Genomic DNA, 19,911 nt, shown 5'->3' on the forward strand with positions numbered 1-19,911 from the left:
ATCATATAATATGGATACCTGCAATGGTTTTAGTTTTTCCAAAAAAAAAAAAAAGGAAACAAATCAGAATTCATTTATTAAATTTAGTGAGCTAGGTATAGTCATAAAAAGAAACTCACAAACTTTAACGGGCTTTACGGTTTACTACATAGCTCATGTAACAAATCTCTTTCAGATGATTTCAATTAATTTACAGGAATAATAATTAATTTATTCAACTAAATTAAATATGCTAATTATTTATATTATTATTTTAAAACTATCTTATACATATTTATCCATCTACAGATTGCTTATGTTTAGAGAGTGACTAATTAAATAAGGATATATAGGAAAAAAATAATTAATACATCTAAAAATTAAAAAAATCTTATAAAAAAATAGATTTATGAAAAAATATAATAATTAAGGAGAGAGGGATTACATACCAAGGATATAAAACTTTCCCAATGTTTCCATAGAAGTTCACCCAGGAACCTAGATTTAGATAATTAAGTTGAAATTCATCATTAAAGTTGAAATCAAGGATAAAATCTGATGACAGATTCTAACTCATAATTACTTCACAAACCTTGATCTTTGGACTGCACAGGCATTTGTGAATAATTAAAGACCCCTCCAGAAAAATCAAGGAGAACAGAGGCAAAAAGTGAAGGGGTTTCCTCCCCTTATTTATATGAGTTAAGCCATCTATTACTGATGAAGCAAAAGTATGAAATTGTGAAATAAGAAAATACAACTAAAATTGTGTAGAAAGTCATTGCAAAACCAGAAATCACATCAATTATTCTACAAAATCTGTAAGCTATAACTGCTTGCTTACAAGTAAACGTGAAAAACCATGTCTAGGACACAATACCACAATGTTAGTCGTTCTCTCACAATTAAAGATCACACTCTCACCGGTTGCGGCTAATGCGTTCCTTCACAATCAACCTGACAAACCAACTAACATTTTCAATCATGATCCTAATTCTATGTTCTTTCTCTTCTAATAATTGCATGCTCATTCTAGGCATATGATCTATGCATTTCAATTCACTGAATTCAAACAATTGATCAATTCAAACCAATCAACAAACACTGAATTCCAAAATCAAGTATCAACCACTGGATAATATAAATGCACTGTTCAATCAAGCTTTATACAAGTTGCCAAATAACTAAAAACTAAAAACTGAAATTTTAAACTGAACTGAAATTTAAAAACTAAAACATAAACATAAATCTAAATTATAAAATGTACTAAAGACATGATTATAATAAAACTATTCAAAAAGCAAGGAAATAAAAATCCCGATCCTATCAATGATCCTGGTCCATGGCATGCTCATTTAAATCCAATGCCAAAGTGCCAACTGATGAATCATGAGGAAAGGGCAGGTCTGACACTGGTGCAGATGGCTTAGGCTGAGGAGATGGCTCTGGTGCTGCAACATCCTCCTGTACAATAACTAGATCAGACTCGAAAGTGAATGGTTCAAGTGGGATGGGCTCTGAGGCCTCAAGAATGTCCTCCTCCTAGTCCGGCTGAGGCTCCTAGGCTACAGAGGCCTCACCCCCTCCAAAAAGAGAAGGCTAGACTCCTGGTTAGGCCACCTTCTGAACAAACTCCTCTAGGCTCATAACTGGTCGTTGTTGGACCACATCCTACAAACTCTGCATGATCAGGAGCTGACCCTAATGCAGGCTCTGTAGCATAGACATGAAAGGCTATGAGCTCTGAGCGAAGAGACCTGGAAGAACTAGAGCTGCTGGTGGTGAAGGAAGAGTAAAAGTAGAAGGAGCAGATGTAGAGGGAGCTGAGGTAGATGGTGCCTCAGATCCTCTAGCCCTAGATTTGCGAGTCCTCAAAAAAGTGACCGAAGGGTTATCCAGGTTCCAACGATTATTCTTAATATAGGCCAAATTAATGGTTGGGCTGAGTGACTCAAAGGTAAGAGAATCTGAGGTGACTCCTCGGGCCTTGCACAAGGTAGTAATCAGGGTTGGAAATCCATGCCGCGAGGAGTTGGATTGAGCAATGAGTGAAATCTGACCAGAAATAAGTGATCCTAAGTTCATGTTCATCTTCATTACAAGCCTGTAGACTAACTTGGCCCTATCCAGATTCAGATTAGAAGTATGGGATGTCGGGGCCAAGTTAGAATAAGATAGAACATTCCAAGTTTGGGCCAGAGTGGTAAGATCTTTCCTCAAGAACTTCCACGGTAGACCCTCGGCATTAAGTACAAATCCCCTCCCAGGGATACACAGCCGAGTTGCAAGCTCTTAAGGATCAGGCCTCAGTCTAGCAAACCTGGAGTAATAAGGTAAGCTTTCCCCTTGCTCCAAGACCACTAGAGTCTCCAAAAAGGTGTTGAGGGAATTAGCATCAAATTTTATAAGGTGCCCTCGAACCCAAACTTGCTTAGGAGACTTGTCCTCAGGGTCATATAGATTTGCATAGAATTCCTTCATAATTTCCAAATCAATGCTTCCCTCAGTCAAGTTGGTCAGCTATTTATGCCAATTTCTTCTAATCAATTCTCTTCTAAAATCATCAAACTCTATGATATACAGCTTGACATTTCTTTCTGGCAAAATGTTCCTGGCAAGCACATTATCTGAGTAACGGTCCCAAGCCTCCTATGATATAAATCTTGATCTATCATAACTGGCCTGAGACACTGAAGTTGTGGCTTTTCTCTTACGGGAAGCCATCTGCAATACAAAATAATCAAAGCACAAGATTAGACAGGAATTTATTCAAATTGAAAAGCAGAAAATAAAACTAAATCAGACTGGGCGCTTAGCAAAAATGACTCGCTTAGCGCGCCTTAGGAAAATCTACTCATGCGCTAAGCGCGATAGCTACGCTCTTAGCGAGTGAACACAAAATCTATTTTTTTTGCAGAATGGGCTTAGCAAGTAGGCTCACTAAGCCCAATTTCACAAATTTTCAAATAGATAAGGATTTGTGCTTAGCGCGACTACTCTACTGTACAGAACTGGCTTAGTGAGCAGGCTCGCTATGCCCAATTCCAACAATTTGAAAAACAGAGAGATAATTTCACTTAGCGTGACAGGGCACGCTTAGCGCACAACAAAACACAAAAATTTCTAAGTGTCTGAGAACATAGCACTCGCTTAGCACGTAGACGCGCTTAGCAAGTTCAAGAAATTACTTTCATCAGAGAAGACGAACGCACTAAGTGAGACAGGGTTGTGCTTAGCGAGTTCATCTGGAAATCCAGATATTCAACAAAAATGATGAACTCGCTTAGCGTACAGCCGCGCTTATTGCGCTCATCACGATTTCCAGAATAGCGCGTCAGCACGCTTAGTGAGACTAGACTTGTGCACTTAGCGAGATGACTCACTTAGCCCAATTCCAAAAATTAAATGGACAGAGATTTTATTGGGCTTAGCACACAAGTCACTCGCTTAGCGTGACCATTCAGCCAATTATCAAGGGTTAATGCGCTTAGTGCGAACAACAGCTCGCTTAGCGCAAGTGGTTCAGTTAGCGAGTGGACAATAAAAAAAAATTTTCAAGTTATTTTTCTGTCCACAACTTCACAAAAGCTTTTTAACCCCTTTTCCAATACTAAACATGCTAAATTCAAACAATTACAAGCAATCAAACTTAACTAAATGCAAGAAAAACAGAATTAAAAAGGGTCGGGTTGCCTCCCAATAAGCGCACATTTAATGTCATTAGCTTGACGCGTAGCTTTTTCATGGGTCCGGATCAAACTTGGTTCCCTCCATCATAACCTCTTTTTCATACTCCTTCACCTGTAAGCAGACATTTTGGTTCGACAAATGTTTTTCTTCATCAAACAACTCAAAGCTAATCTTTTGGTCTTCAATACCCATTTCTAGCTTCTTCTTTCCCATGTCTACTACACAACTTGTAGTAGCCATAAATTGACGACCCAAAATTAAGGGAATATTTTCATCTTCCTCTATGTCCATTACCACAAAGTCAGCAGGAAAGATAAGGTGTTTAACTCGAACCAAAACATCTTCAATAACACCGTAAGGTCTGGTTCTGGAGCGATCATCTAATTGAAGAGTCATTCTTGTTGGCATTATCTCCAACTCTCCAAGCCTCTGGCACATGGAAAGCGGCATCAAATTAATACTAGCTCCCAAATCAATAAGAGCCTTGCCAACAGAAACTTCACCAATTGCACACGAAATAGTCACACTCCCAAAATCTTTGTGCTTAGGTGGAAGAATCTTCTGAATTACGGCACTGTAGTTTCCTTCCACAATGATGTTTTCACTATGAATGTACTTATTCTTCCGTGTGAGCATATCTTTTAAAAACTTAGAGTATAATAGCATTTGTTGAAGAGCTTCTCTAAAGGGCATAGTGATCTCCAATTTCTTGAAGATATCAAGGAGACGAGCCAGATGTCGTTCCTTGTCTTTCTTTGTTGGTACCAATGGATATGGCACCTCCTCCCTTTTTCCTGGACTTGCCTCCTTTCTCTTTTCTCTAGCCAGCTCATTCTTGGTATTTTTCTTCTCTTATTTTCTTTCATTCTCTTTTTCTTTTTTTTCTCAATTTTTTAATTTTTTTCAGTTTCTTTTTCTTTCTCTTTTTCTTTTTCTTTCTTTTCCTTCTCACTTATTTCTTTTTCACTCACAATTATTGGTATCTCCTTTTGTTGATCATCTTCTGCTTCCACTTCTTCCTCAGTCTCACTCAAAGGTTCCACCACTGGGTCAATTGCTAGTTCAGTCACCAGTTGTTGTTTTTCTTCACCTATCCTCTTCTCACCTTCGTTCATGCTCACCATTTTGCTTCTAGTCATAACAGCCTTGCACTCCTCCTTTGGATTCTTCTATGTGTTGGCTCCAAAGCTGCTTGACGATCGGTCTGCCAGTTGTTTTGCCAATTATCCCACCTGGACTTCTAGATTCTTGATGGCTGACTCTGTGCTCTTTTGATTGGACATGGATACTTGCATGAATTGAGCAAGTGTCTCTTCAAGCTTCGTCGTTCTATCATAAAGACTAGGCCCTTGTTGATGTGGCTTGTTAGATGGCCCACCCTAGTCTTTATTGAACTGATTACTAGGGTGAGTTCTCCACTGTCCCTGTTGCTGATTATATTGTTGGCCATGTTGAAATCCGGAATACCTACATGCATTAAAGTTTGGTCTTGGCTGGTTCCCCATATAGTTCACTTCATGTGTTGTATCTTCTGTGGGAATGCAGCAGCCAAAATCATGTGCTCCACCACATATAACACAACTTGCAACCTGCAAAGCAGAAGAGGGTGAAGGTTGTCCAGAATGTAATTGGGTTGGCAACTTACTCAATGTTTCTATTAATGCTTCAAGTTGCTTGGATAGCAACTTGTTCTGTGCCAACAATGCATCTTTTGATATGAGCTCCAGCAGGCTTCTTTTGGTTGGGATGTATGCTCTATCATGCAAGATTGCATGGTCACAAGCAGCCATATTCTCAATCAATTCCATGGCTTCTTCAGGGGTCTTCAATTTTATTTTTCCCCCTAGAGAAGCATCTAAAAGCTGCTTGGATTGTGGCCTTAACCCGTCAATGAAAATATTGAGCTGGATTGGTTCTGAAAATCCATGAGTAGGCATCTTTCTTAGTAACCCACAAAATCTTTCCAAAGCCTCACTCAAGGACTCGTTTGGAAATTGATGAAAGGATGAGATGGCAGCTTTCCTTCAGCAGTCTTGGACTCTAGAAAGTATTTCTTCAAGAATTTTTCAACCACTTCATCCCAAGTCTTAATATTGTTACCTTTAAATGAATGGAGCCATCTTTTTGCCTCTCTAGACAAAGAAAATGAAAACAAGCTCAATCTAACAGCATCCTCAGGTACACCAGCCAGTCTGATAGTGTTGCAAATCTCAATATAAGTGGCTAGATGTACATACGGGTCTTCCTTGGGCAGACCATGAAACAAATTGTTCTAAATCAACTGAATTAATGAATGTGGATATGTTATATTTTGTGCTTGAACCTCCGGTCGTGCAATGCTAGTAAAGAACTGTGGCATACTTGAGCTAGAGTAATCTTCAAGGGTAACTCTTCTTGGCTTATTAGCCATAATATTGGCTTCAAATAATACTGTGTGAGATTCCCCTTGTTTTGGAAAACTATAAGATGCCTCAGAAGATAGAGGTTCTTCTTGAATTGTTGCTACCTCAATGTCCTGCAAAAACTTTCTATTCCTTTTCGCGTTCCTTTCCTGCAAGTTGCGTTAATTTCCAAGTTTATGGGAATCAAAACACTTGCAGAAGACCTTCTTTGTATGCAAAACAAGCAAAATAGTAGTTAACCAATTCCAAAGAACAATGATTCTGAACTAAACAAATATTAACAAAAACAAAAATCAATGGATCAAAAAATAATAAATTAATGCCTTCAAACTGAACTAAACTTTCCAAAAGGAAGAAGTTCCCCGACAACAACACCAAAATACTTGTTCTCACTCTGGGTGTACTACTTGTCTGTGTGGATGAAAAATCTATCGGCAAGTGCACCGGGTCATCAAGTAAATAATTAAAATGGTGTGAACCGAGTATCGTGTAGACAAAGGATCAAGCTGAATGTTTTGATGATGCCAAAGGATCACATGATTCTCAAAGCTTTATTCAAGACAAAGAAATTAAAGATATTCAAGATGGATGATCAAGACAGTCTCTAGAGTCTTAGGAAGGGTATATTAAATAGGAAGGGAATTCCTAACTGAAGTAGCAAAAGGTTTGGCCAAGTAATTTAAGTTAAAAAGTGTTTTTCAAGATATTTACTCTCTGGTAATCGATTACCAGAGGATGTAATCGATTACTAGTGGCCAAAAATGATTTACAACAGCTATTAAAATTTGAATTCAAAATTTGCACTGTGTAATCAATTACACATATATGGTAATCGATTACCAGCAGTTATTGAACGTTTTAATTCAAATTTTAAAGCTAGTAATAGATTACACACATACTGTAATCAATTACCAGAGGAGATTTTCAGAAAATATTCTCAACTGTCACATCTTTTCATTTGGTTCTTGAATGGCTATCAAAGGCCTATATATATGTGACTTGAGACACGAATTTACAAAGAGTTTTTTGAACAAAAAGGTCTTATCCTCTTAAAAAGCAAAATTGTTTTATCCTCTTACAAATTCCTTGGCCAAAACACTTGTGATTCAATAAGGAATTATTTGAGTGCTCAAATTGTTCAATCTATCTCTTTCAAGAGAGATTTCTTCTTCTCTTCTTCTTTATTCTGAAAAGGGATTAAGAGACCGGGGGTCTCTTGTTGTAAAAGAATTCTAAACACAAATGAAGGATTGTCCTTGTGTGTTTAGAACTTCTAAAAGGAATTTACAAGATAGTGGAACTCTCAAGCAGGTTGCTTGGGGACTGGACGTAGGCACAAGGGTGTGGCCGAACAAGTATAAATCTGAGTTTGCACTTTCTCTTCCCTTAAACTCCTTTACTTATTATTGTTTTATATTCATATTCAAATTGTTCTATTTGAATCAATATTTAAGAAGTTCATTATTAAGGGAATTTATAACTTGATAGAATTTTAATTGGAGAAATAGTTTGTAATATCTTAATTCAACCCCCCCTTCTTAAGATATCTGAGGCCACTTGTCTAACATATCAAACTCAAGGAACTTGTTTATTTGGTAAAGGTTTGTTCAATAAGTAGGCATTTGCAAACAGAAATAATTACTTTGAATGAAAGTAAAAGTATGTTCTATTCTAGTTACAAAGCAATAAACGTGAGCAAGGAAGTGTGAAAACAGATATCTAAAGGCGTTGGGTCCTCTTACTGAGCAAATTGATGCAATTAAGGATGTTTCTCTAATTAAAGATGCTCTTGTGTTCTATGTTGAAGGCTCAAGTACTAAACATCTATGTCTTGTGAGTTTAGCCTAATTATGATTAAACTTCGTTCCTAGATGTCCCTTGTTGAACTTAGCTTAATTGAACAGCTTTATGATCACAACATAATAAAAACTAAATTACCGCACTCCGTGTCCTGACATACGATAACCTAATCCTCCTCTATCAAGTTCTAAGGAGAAAATACATCTTTCAATGCTAAAGCCCCTAACAGTACATACATATGGGTGATCAAGCCACAAGAATGAAATAATAAAATGTTGATAGAAACAATGAACACATAAAACAACCTTAATTAGATAGGGAAAGAATTTACATCAATTACTCAACAAGAATCCCCAACTGAGGGTTTAGCCTTCCATAGCAAGGAGGCTCCTTTTACATTGAAGAAGAGGAATTAAGAGGAATTGCTTGCTTACAAAGGAGTGGGGATGTCTCCTCGACCTTTAGGAATCTCACAATCACTCAAAAACTCACAAATCTTCCAAAAAGATCAACACTTGGCTTCTTTGCTCTGTTCTTTGCCTCTATGTATTTCACTCTTCAAGCTCTTACAAGTCTCTTCATAGTTTATTCAGACCTCTTTCTTTGTCATTCTGCACAAATCAGGCTTAAAAAGGGCTCTCTGACCTCGACGTCGCACTTAGCGCCATTTTCCTACTTAGCGCAAGTAAGTGAATTTTCGCTCAACGCCAAACTCGCGCTAAGCCTGGAAAGAGACAAATGACTCGCTAAGCGAGTTGATGACGCGCTGAGCGTGTGCCTACGTGACAGATTCCCTTCTAGATTCCTCCTACTCACTAAGTGCACTGATGCCTCGCTTAACGGATGGTGCTCGCTAAGCGCATTGAGCTCGCTTAGCGAGACATCAACTTTAGCACTTCTTCAAAATAGTTCCTTTTTGCCTGAAATTGAAGAGAATTTGACATTAATTCCATGAGCAAGGCTTCTACTGAGCACAGATAAAAACAAAGCAAAATTTATTTACAATCCTACAAAAAGGACACTAAATTGAGGAAAATATATGCATTTTGTAAAAGTTTTCTATACAAAAGTTAGTCATATAAGACGACTAATAGTCGTCAATGAGGCGGATCCCACTCACCCATCTGGCATAAACCAAACAGTTCATCCAGCCCTAAACATGGTTGGGCAGTACATACGGTGCAAAGTAAAAATTTGTTCCCACCATATGGCTTTCCACCTAATTATACATCACCCAATGCAGTGCACATGCCCAACGAGAACACCAACCACTCCACTCCCGTTCTGCTTGAGGGCCAGCAACCCCAGTTGGGGCATGCACCCTTTGTTCAACCTATGGAAGAAGCCCGTAAAGAGCTCTGGGATCACGCTCTGGGTGAGTTTGAACCATACCCTACATATGTCATTGAGGGACCAATGTTTGGTGGCATGCCTCTGCCTATTGTTGTGGGAGCCATTCAACCCCGCCCGCTGCAACCTTTGCATTTCTCGGGAAGGAGACTACCTCCGGCCATAGAAGAAAGAGAGAAGTTTGATCTCATAGTGGAGACGATGAGGGCCATTGGGGGATCAATGATTATCCATTTTTCGACATGGCAGAGCTATGCTTAGTACCCGATGTCATCATCCCTCCCAAATTCAAGGTGTCAGACTTCGACAAGTACAAACGGACCACTTGCCCCAGGAACCACTTAAAGATGTATTGTCAAAAGATAGGGCATACTCAAGAGATGAAAAACTCTTGATGCACTTTTTCCAAGAGAGTTTGGTCAGGACGACAATCACGTGGTATACTAACTAGGAAGCTTCCTGGATCTGTTCTTGGAAGGACTTGATGGCTTCTTTCATCAGGCAGTATCAATACAACACTAACATGGCTCCCGATAGAACCCAATTACAAAATATGTGCAAGAAGGAGCATGAGTCTTTCAAGGAGTATGCCCAGAGGTGGAGGGATTTGGCAGCCTAAGTAGCACCTCCCATGATGGAGAGGGAGATGATAACCCTAATAGTGGACACAACCAGTGTTCTACTATGAGAAAATGGTATGTTATATGCCCTCTAGTTTTGCAAATTTGGTGTTTGTGGGCGAGAGAATTGAAGTGGGCTTAAGAATGGGGAAGTTCGATTATGCCGCTTTAGCAAGTACAAGCATTAGGAGGTCTGGAGCGGGTGGAGCCAAGAAGAAGGAGGGGGACACCCATGCTATGACTTCAGCTCCCACATGGCCTAAATCCCAACAAACCCCTTACAACCCCACCTACCAATATTCCCCACATCAACCAAATTATTCAGCCAATGTTGGAACCCCTCTTAATCTGGCGCCCGTCCAATAAAGATTGCCCACTCAACCACAAAGGGCTCCCCCACAAAATTCCTTTCCCACACAATCTCGACCAGCTAGAAGCGCCAATCCTAACACAAACACAAACCTGAGGAGGAACTTCCCGGAAAGAAAGCCCTCGGAGTTCACTCCAATACCAATGCTTTATGCTAACCTACTTCCATCTTTGATCAGCAGCCAAATGGATGTGGTGAAACCCGGTAAGATCTATCAATCCCCCTTCCCCAATGGTACAATCCCAATGCAACCTATGCCTATCATGGTGGAGTTCTGGGGCGTTCTATAGAGCAGTACGTGGCCTTCAAGCACAAGGTACAAAGCTTGATTGATGCAGGATGGCTGACGTTTCAGGAGGGCAGTCCAAATGTGAGGACTAATCCATTCGCTAGTCATGAAGGCTCAGCTGTTAATGTAGTGGAAGAGTGGGAGCCTCAGGGGTTGAAGAAAATGGGAGACTTGTTAACCTCTAGAAGGTTCATTTTGGAACAAGGGAGATTCCTATTTAATGCATTCGGGGGCACCGCACGATGTGGAGACGTGCTCGATGGCAGAAGAGTTGCTACAAGGGATGATGGATAAAGGGCAAATTGAAGTCAGCAATGTTAGAAAATGGGAGGGGGACATGTGCATGCAGTCAGATGATAAGAAACCAAGCAAGCCCAAGCCTTTGGTGATCCACTTCACTAGGGATGTCACCACTCAAAAGCCTTGAGGTTTCCAGCCCATCACAGTTAAGAAGCCTACGCCTTTCCCTTACAAAAGTGATAAGGCGGTGCCATGGAAGTACGCTACATAAGGGCCTAACGGAAGGAAAGACGCGTCTATTGTGCATGTTAAGGATGATCTATCCTTCGCTAAAGTCACAAACGTATTCGGTATGAGTGGCATGACTCGTAGTAGATGGATCTTTGAGGCACCCGAACTACCAATATGGTCCAAAGACCCAAAAAGAAAGGCAAAGAAGGATGTGGGCGAGAGTGATAAGGCGTGCCTGACCCCGAATAATGAGGTCCCAGTTGGAAAGATTGCTGAGGAAGGGGACGACTTTAGCAAGAAGGGAAAATCCGCAAAGGAGGTGACTGAGTTCCTAATGATCATCCAACAAAGTGAGTTCAAGGTGATTGAACAACTAAATAAAACCCCAGTTAGGATCTCTCTATTGGGGTTGCTTATGAACTCCGAGCCTCATCAGGCGTTGTTGGTCAAGATTTTGAGCAAGTCCCATGTAGCACAAGACATATCCGTGGAGGGTTTCGGGGATATAATTAATAGCATCACTACCAACAACTACCTCACTTTTTCCGACGAAGAAATACCCGTCGAGGGTAGGGGACATAATAGAGCCTTGTGCGTATCTGTCAAATGTTTGGACCACATAGTGGCCAAAGTGCTTATCGACAATGGCTCTTCCCTCAATGTCATGCCCAAGGCTACTTTGGACAAGCTGCCTTTTAATGCATCGCACCTAAGATCAAGCTCCATGGTAGTGCAGGCTTTTGACGACAGTCACTGGGATGTAAGAGGGGAGATCGATCTCAGAATTCAAATCAAACCCCACGTGTGCCAAATTACCTTCCAAGTAATGGACATAAATCCTGCCTATAGCTGCTTATTAGGTCGGCCTTGGATTCATTCGATTGGGGTGGTCCCGTCAACACTGCATCAAAAGTTAAAATTTGTGGTGGAGGGGTAGCTAATTATAGTTTTGAGAGAAAAAGGCATACTTGTAAGTTGTACATCTTTTACGCCTTATGTTGAGGCTACAGAGGAGTAATTGGAAACATCCTTCTAGGAATTGGAAGTTGTGAGCAATGCTTACATGGAGTCTCCCCCGGGTCCAGCTGCCTTTATCTGGTGCCGTGTTGATGGTGGCTCGGGTGATGTTGGGGCACGGAGATGAGCCCAAAATGGGTTTGGGCCAAAACAGGAATGGCATAGCAAGTTTGGTGGAGTTCATAGGGAATCGCAGAAGGTTCAGGTTAGGATACGAGCCTATGCATGCTGACATGAGGAGAATCGCCCTAGAAAGGAGGGAGAGAAGCATGGGTCAGCCGCAAGGGCTACAAGTGGAAGAGTCCCCTTTTGTCACATCGATGAAAGCTTCGTCAGCGTGGGGTGGATGTGCGAAGGACGGGTTTCCATGATAAGTGAAAAAACCCCTCAAGACCAACCAATTTGGGTGCGACCGTGTCCTCCAGAGTTTGAATTGGGAAATTGGCAAGTCACCAAGCGGCCCGAGATTTCCATGGAAAATTCAATGTAATTTGTTAGTTCTAACCCTATTGTTCTAGGCTTTAGGGTTTGCTTTCTATTTGGGCATATCTTTTTTATCCCACAAAATTATAAAATACATAACCCTTCTTCATTTGATGAGTTTAATCTTGCACTTTCGTCTATTTTCGTTCTTCTACATATTTATTTTTGTTTCGATTAAATGATTTGATACATATCCAACAATGAGTCCTATGAAAGTAGTGATACTGAGGACCCGGATGCTGATTTTGAGTAACTAATAAATCAAGCCGAGAAAGGGGAAGATGAGGATTGGGGGCTTCCTCCAGAGTTGAAAAGAATGGTTGAGCAAGAAGACAAGGAAGTAAAGCCACACCAAGAGGAAACGAAAGTTGTGAACTTAGGTGTTAGCAAAGAAAGAAAGGAAGTCAAGGTCGGCACTAGCATGTCTGCAAACATCCGAGATGAATTAGTAGCTCTATTGTGAGACTACCAAGACATCTTCGCTTATTCCTACCAAGATATGCCTGGTTTGAGTTCTAACATCGTGCAACATAGATTACCTCTAAATCCCGAGTGTTCCCCAATAAAGCAAAAGATGAGGAGGATGAAGTCCGAGATGTCCTTGAAAATAAAAGAACAAATAAAGAAGCAATTCGACGTTGGCTTCTTAGCCATTTCTCGGTACCCGGAATAGGTTGCCAACATCATGCTGGTCCCTAAAAAGGATGGAAAGGTGCGAATGTGCATAGACTATCGGGATCTAAACCGAGCCAGTCCAAAGGATATCAGCCTATGCATCCAGAATTCCCTGATAAGGACATCATGACCTTGTTTGAGGAGGAAGTAGAGGATGAAGACCAGGACAAATGGATCATGTGGTTTGATGGCATGTCTAATGCACTAGGCCATGGAGTTGGGGTGGTATTGGTTTCCCTAGACAAGCAGTATATACCTTTCACGACTAGGTTGGGTTTCGACCACACAAGCAATATAGCATAGTATGAGGCTTGTGCCCTTGGGATCCAAATGGCAATTGACTTCAAGGTGAAGTTGCTCAAGGTATACAGGGACTCGGCCATGGTAATTCGCCAGTTCAAGGGTGAATAGGAGACCAAAGACCATAAATTGGTGCCTTACCAAACTTACATCAGGAAGTTGATAGAATTCTTTGATGAAATATCTTTTCATCACATTCCTAGAGAGGAAAATCAGATGGTCGACGCCCTTGCCACACTAGCGTCCATGTTCTAGCTAAGCCCACACGGAGATTTGTTGTACATCGAATTCAGATGTCGCGGAAAGCCTGCACATTGTTGCTTAATAGAAGAAGAGAAGCATGGCAAGCCTTGGTACTTCGATATCAAACGATACATCGAAGACAAGAAATACCCACAGGAGGCATTTGACAACGATAAGAGAACGTTGCGAAGGTTGACAGCTGGCTTCTTCCTGAGTGGGGACATCCTATACAAGAGAAACCATGACATGGTACTACTTCGATGTGTGGATGCCAGAGAGGCTGAGCAAATGTTGGTAGAGGTGCATGAGGGATCCTTTGGAATTCATGCCAATGGACATGCCATGGCCCAAAAAATTCTAAGAGCGGGGTATTACTAGCTCACTATGGAGAGCGATTGCAGCATCCATGTGAGGAAATGCCGTAAGTGCCAGGCCTTCGCTGATAATGTTAATGCTCCACCCATACCTTTGAGCGTCTTGGCAGCACCTTGGCCATTCTCTATGTGGGGCATAGATGTGATTGGAGCCATTGAGCCTAAAGTTCCAAATGGACATCGCTTCATCTTAGTCGCCATTAACTACTTCACCAAATGGGTCGATGCAGTTTCCTGCGCTAGTGTGACTAGGAGTGTGGTGATTAGATTCATCAAGAAAGAGATAATATGCCGATATGGGTTGCCTAGGAAAATTATCACCGATAATGCAACCAATCTGAACAACAAGATGGTGAAAGAGATGTGTGAGGATTTCAAAATCAAACACCATAATTCTACGCCTTACAGGCCTAAGATGAAAGGGGCAGTTGAGGCTACCAATAAAAATATCAAGAAGATAGTTCAAAAGATGATTGTGTCATACAAGGATTGGCACGCGATGCTTCCCTTTGCATTGCATGGTTATCAAACTTCGGTGCGCACGTCTACCGGGGCAACCCCTTTCTCTTTGGTGTACAGGATGGAGGTTGTGCTTCCATTTGAGGTGGAGGTTCCTTCATTGAGAATCCTAGCCGAGTCGGGGTTGGAAGAATCAGAAGTGGCCCAAGCTCGCTTTGATCAGTTGAACCTTATTGAGGGTAAGAGATTGGCCATCATGAGTCATGGGCAACTATATCAAAGTAGAGTGAAGAATGCTTTTGACAAGAGGGTGCACCCGCACAAGTTCAGCGTGGGAGACCTTGTCCTAAAGAAAGTATCGCAGGTTCAAAAGGACCATAGAGGGAAATGGGCCCCGAATTATGAAGGACCATTTGTTGTGAAGAAGGCTTTTTTGGGAGAAGCATTGTTGCTTATGAACATGGATGACGAAGAGCTGCCTTTGCCTGCGAACTTCGATATCATCAAGCAGTATTACGCATAATGCCTGGGGCAATCAGAAGGCTCAACTTCTGACCGTCCTCAAGGACTCATTGGAATCTCCAAGTCTGGAAATCTTTTGTAAACCATAAATCGCAGAATTAATAAATATGGGTTAATGATTTGCATCTCTACCTCCAGTGTTGTGTCCTTTACTTTTTATTGTCTTTAAAGAACTACAATCTCGATCTTGCCCACTAAATCCAGAGCCATCCGGCTCAATCAATGGGGTGTCATAAGCGTTTAAGTAAAAATTGCACACGATAACACGTGTTTAATTGTTATATTTAACGTTCAATCATAAACAAGCATACATTTGCATCTTGTCATTCGGGATCCTGCAAATCGGAAGATGAATAAAGAGTCATTTTCAGTGATGGTCAACACGACGCCAATTTGGGTAAGCACTAGGGGAAGTGAAAGGTAATACAAGCATCTTGTAGTATTGTTTCACACTTGTTGCATGATGACACTTTCTTTGTCCAAGATTAGAGGAAGGTACGAGCAGGTGCTAGGCCCATGATTGATCGATCATCACCCCACGTCCGACTAAAGACGTTAAAGGAACGCTCCTAGGAGTCAGCCTAGTATCTCTAACTTTGCTCTTTAATTTCCTGTTTCATACTTGTTCGTTTTCTTAAATTATATCCTGAATTTGCCTAAGTTTATATGCAGTTATAGGATTTTAAGAGAGAAAGTATAACAATGAATATCACAACTTTGAAAAGGATCATTTTTCAAAAAAAAAAAAATAGCTCGCCTGGGCGAGCATGTCCGATGAGAAAAAAAAACATAAAAGGGGAGGGGTGAAGCCATTTTCACCCCATTCTTCCCTAAAATAAAACCTCCAACAAAAGCTTATGGGAGCCACCATAGACAGCAGCCCCAAGCTTCCTTTGTCCACTTTTGCTTTCATTTTTTTTGCATTTCTTTCATCTCATACAAGTAAGTACCATCTCCATTCAAATTTTACCTTTCCATTGTGGTATCTTGGTGCTTTATTTGTTATGTTCTTTGCAATTTTGTGAGATAAATTGTTTGTGAATCCATGACTTGAATACTTGATTAGGGGTTGTAATGGATGGCCCTAGGCCTATCCTTGATCATATTGTAGATTGGCATGCCATATTGTTCTCCATTTCTCGTTTTTACATGCTTGAACATGCACCCACCAATCGTTCGATAAAATGCCTCAATGACCATTGCATGTGTTGTGAAATTTGAATGGTGAAATGATGTTGGCACATGTACAACCATCATTTAGAATGTGTGAGTAACTTAGTGGTTGGATCAAAATGCCAAGAGCATGAGCTAGGCATAGAAATCTAAACTTTATTTTGAATGCAAAATACATGAATTACATAAATATGTGAAAGTGATTGGTTGGAATTAGCCTAATTATTGGCTGAGCTTGCTACACTATGATAGGCACCTTGCATCTAGGTAGCTAAAATGTTTTATATGTGTGTGTGTGTGTGTGTGTGTGTGTGTGTGTGCACCAATGTATGATTGGTTTTAATTAGTTGCACGGTAACACCTGAAATTAGTAAAAAGAAACTTACACCGTCCAAAATTAGTTGGCTTTTGCTTGTTCAAGATAAGTGAAATGATGGTTATGTGTTTCGTGCAAACTAACTTTTTATGGATGTGTCTTTACAGGAAATAGTTCCTAAGAAGCTTCTCTCAAAGAGGGCAAGGAAGGATGCCATGGGAGAAGGATCTACTGCGTTCCCACAAGCGGATATAGAATTGGATGGAATTCGATAGGTGTTGATCATGCACACTAGCATGACCACCCTGACATAGATCTGGATGACGCTGCTCCTGAGCAACATCCTTCCTGACGATCATAATTCTAATCTTCCCTTGTAGAAGTGATAGCTAGTCTATGCCATCTTGACTCAGGTTAGTATTCATGTGGCCCAGCTAATCTCGAACGCCATTTACCAATTTGCACGGATCACACCTCCAAGTGGTCCCAAAAAAGTCCAACAGAGCACTGGGGTTTCCGGCCTTGATCATGGGTCTTTGCCAGTTCTATGGGTGCCGGTTACACCCACAAAGCTTATCTGGCCTCCCATTAATAGGACCTTCATAGAAAAGTACTGCATGCCAAGAAAAGCGCAGCAGCAGGGGCAAGACCATCAGCAGTAGCCAGCTGCAGATGCACCATCACCACCTCTATGACAGCCACCATCCCTAGAGTCCATCTTTGCTCAGATGCAAAGGATGGAACTCTATATGCAGCATGTGGCTGACCAGCAAGTGGCCAATCATAGGGTCAGACACAATTGAATGAGATTTTTTACCGGTACACCTTGCATCAACCAAGCCAGGATCCCAGCCCTTACTCATGGCCTACTCCCGAGCAGTTCGGGGCCATAGTTGCATGGCCTGGAGATAGGCCCAGTTTTCAGGCAAGGGCAGGACCCGCAGTGACCCCAAGAGATGAAGATGGAACTCGGGAAGACAATGACATGGCCGATGTGATGGACTACTTCCTTCGAGGAGGCTGAGCCATTTGACCAAGATCGCTTAAAATTGTGAACTCGTCTTTATTTTGTTCTTATCGCTTTTAGTATTGTTTGTTATCTTATTGTGATGGAACTTGACTTTGTTTTATCGCTTTCAGTATTTGTTTGTTATCTCATTGTGATAGAACTTGACTTTATCGCTTCCAATATGTTGATGTGTTATTTCGTTGTGATGCTTTGAAAACAAGAAAAAATTGAACAAAGAAAAAAGAGAAAGGGGATTGGTGTATGGTTTTCTTTCTTTCATGGGTCCTTTTGTCCCTTTGATAAGTGTGGTCTCGAGTTATAACTTTGCCTAGGATTTGAACTTTTTCTATAAAAAAAAAACTAAAACTAACACGCTTTTGAAAAAAATAAATGATCTCCAATTTTCTTTGGAAAATTCATGGATCAAAACACAAAAGGTTTTTTTTTTAAAAAAAAAAAAAGGAAATGTGCACCTAGAGGGTGAAAACAATGAAAGATTTTTTTGAATGCCAAAATGGATTCGGATGTTTGTATTACTTGATAAAAAGTGCAATCGTTGAAACACTGGCTTGGCCTAAATGTGGAAACGAACCCTAAGCCTTATTGTTTGCGTGGCCACAAAGCATTATATTTGAGTGTCCACATGGATGTGTGCTATGATTAATTTTGCATGAATTTCTAATTGTCATAATATGCGTTTCGTGGAAATGATTTGAGCATTCTCTTCTTTCTAAGCCACTGGCTAAAAAAATATCCCGACATACATTATGTCCCACCATTTGTAGGCCTTTTGAGCCAAACATCGATTTTTTGCCATAACCTTGACCTAGGATCGAAATTTCCAACCTTGCCTTAGGATGAGAAAGTAGGAGGGTCTTCCAAGCGAAGCTTCTATTATCTTGGGTTAGAGGTGTTCATCAAAAAGAAAGGAAAAAAAGAAAGAGAAAGAATCAATCAATCAAGATAGAGGAAAAGCAAAGGAAAATAGAAAAGAAAGAATGAGTTCTTTGGACCAGACAATATCTGAACAATGTGCAGAATTGTCGAAAAGAAAAAATATAAGGAAAAGAAAAAAAAAGCAATAGTAACTTGGTTAAAACCTAGGGAATGTGTAAAGTGATCGCCTACTTTAGTTACAAACCAAATCTTTGTGTATGCCCTTTTTGTTTTGCACCAAACCAAAGAGAAAAGGAAAAAGGAAGGGGAAAGGCCAGAACAACCAAAGCCAAATTTTCTACCAAAATCTAACCTTATAAAGTCCTATTGATCCATGATGATTACGCATATTATCTTTGATTTGATGGGAAATGACTTGCAAATTCAATTTATACACCTTGAGTGGTTTTCCTCTATTCGATTGGACCCAGTGTTTCTTCTAATGTTCTTTTAAAAACGAAATGCTAATGTCTTAAATCTCATTTTTGTGGTTATGAGAAATTATATCTGCATGCTTTCATTTCCCATTAGTCACATTTGTTTTTCTTCAAAAAAAATGTATGTTGTTCTGATCGGTTTGGGGGTTTGTTTCTTTGCTAAGCGTGTTCATGTTTTTGCGAAAGATTTCAAAGACAATCAGAGTCTTTTGTCAAGACTAGCAAAGTCTTCTTTACATTTCAAAGACTATCAGAGTCTTTTGTCAAGACTACCAGAGTCTTTTGTCAAGACTATCAAAGTCTTTCCCAGACTATCAGAGTCTTTTGTCAAGACTATCAAAGTCTTCTTTACATTTCCAAGACTATCAGAGTCTTTTGTCAAGACTATCAAAGTCTTCTTTACTTTTCCAAGACTATCAGAGTCTTTTTTTTCAAGACTATCAAAGTCTTCTTTACATTTCAAAGACTATCAGAGTCTTTCGTCAATACTATCAAAGTCTTCTTTACTTTTCCAAGACTATCAAAGTCTTTTGTCAAGACTCTAAAAGTCTTCTTTACTTTTTCAAGACTATCAGAGTCATTTGTCAAGACTATCAAAGTCTTCTTTACTTTTCCAAGACTATCAAAGTCTTTTGTCAAGACTATCAAATATCAAAGTCTTCTTTACATTTCAAAGACTATCAAAGTCTTTTGTCAAGACTATCAAAATCTTCTTTACTTTTCAAAGACTATCAGAGTCTTTTGTTGAGACTTCAATGTCTCCTTTAATTTTCGAAGACTATCATAGTCTTTTTTCGAGACTTCAATGTATCCTTTACTTTTCAAAGACTATCAGAGTTTTTTGTCGAGACTTCCATGTCTCATTTACCTTTCAAAGACTATCAATGTCTTTTGTCAAGACTTCAACGTCTTCTTTAGATTTCCCAACTTCAATGTCTTTTGTTGAGACTTCAACGTCTTCATTACATTTCAAGACTTCAAGGTCTTTTGTTCGAT

This window comes from Glycine soja, chromosome 15 (assembly GCF_004193775.1).
Source record: "Glycine soja cultivar W05 chromosome 15, ASM419377v2, whole genome shotgun sequence".
NCBI classification, from domain to species: domain Eukaryota; kingdom Viridiplantae; phylum Streptophyta; class Magnoliopsida; order Fabales; family Fabaceae; genus Glycine; species Glycine soja.